General features: G+C 38.1%; 1 pseudogene; it reads left to right on the top strand.

The window, feature by feature from the left end:
• The first annotated feature begins 354 nt into the window (after positions 1-354).
• LOC114008983 (60S ribosomal protein L7 pseudogene) lies at positions 355-982 on the top strand (annotated as a pseudogene).
• Positions 983-1185: the final 203 nt, after the last annotated feature.

Below are 1185 nucleotides of genomic sequence, written 5' to 3'. Positions count from 1 at the left end.
ACAACTGACAGAGTCAGCATAGAATAGGGAATTGTGAGGACTCAGCCATACAGGGCTGGGATTATAGCAATCTGTTTTAGGTGCTAGAAAGTCAGTTGGTTAAAATATTGTCAGCTGTTGGCTAGAACTCAGAGCATTGCCCACAAAATAGAAACTTTAGGCGAAGTTTAGAAAATGTCAAAATACCTCTTTTCCGGGGAACCATGGAGGGCGTTCAAAAGAAGAACAAGAAGGTTCCTACTGCAGGAGAAACCAAGAAAAATGTTCCTGTTGTGCCAGAAACCCTTAGTAAAAAGCAAAGAAATTTTGCGGAGGCCAAAGATCAAGTACTTGAGAAAGAAGTTTGCTCAAAAGATGCTTCAAAAGGAAAGCAGGAAGCTTATTTATGAAAAAGCGATGCACTATCATAAGGAATATAGGCAGATGTACAGAACTGAGATTTGCATGGCCAGGATGGTAAGAAAAGCTGGTAACTTCTGTGTACTTCCAGAACCCAAATTGGCATTTGTCATCAGGATCAGAGGTATCAAGTGAGTGAACACAAAGACTCGAAAGATGTTGGAGCTTCTTTGTCTTTGCCAGATCTTCAATGGCACCTTTGTTAAGCTCAACAAGGCCTCAATTAATATGCTGAGAATTGTGCAACCATATAGTCCATGGGGAGTACCCGAACATGAAGTCAGTAAATAAACTCATCTACAAGTGTGGTTATGGCAAAATCAATATGAAGTGAATTGCTTTGACAGATAACTCTTTGATTGCTCAATCTCTTGGTGAATTTGGCATCATCTGCATGGAGGATCTGATTCATGAAATCTATACTATAGGAAAACACTTCAGAGAAGCAAATAACTTCCTGTGGCCCTTCAAATTATATTCTCCATGAGGTGGAATGAAGAAAAAGACCATTCATTTTGTAGAAGGTGAAGATGCTGGCAACAGGGAAGACAAGATCAACAGAATTATTAGAAGGATGAACTAATGTAACCAAAAATGATTATTTTTATAATCTGGTCAGTAAATAAATAGAGTGGCTGTTTTCAGACTGCAATATATTGTTGTATTAGTAACTTTTTTGTTAGCTTGACTCTGCCTTCCCTTAACTGTTGTGGCATATGTTGGTGCTTGGTAAAATTAAGTAAAAACTTCTGCAAGACTAGGGTCCATTTTATATTTTGTGAAAAT

This window comes from Tupaia chinensis, unplaced genomic scaffold, assembly GCF_000334495.1.
Source record: "Tupaia chinensis unplaced genomic scaffold, TupChi_1.0 Scaffold000425_1, whole genome shotgun sequence".
NCBI lineage: Eukaryota > Metazoa > Chordata > Mammalia > Scandentia > Tupaiidae > Tupaia > Tupaia belangeri.
The sequence above is the reverse complement of the archived record's forward strand: the minus strand, read 5'-3'. Positions and strand labels throughout refer to the sequence as shown.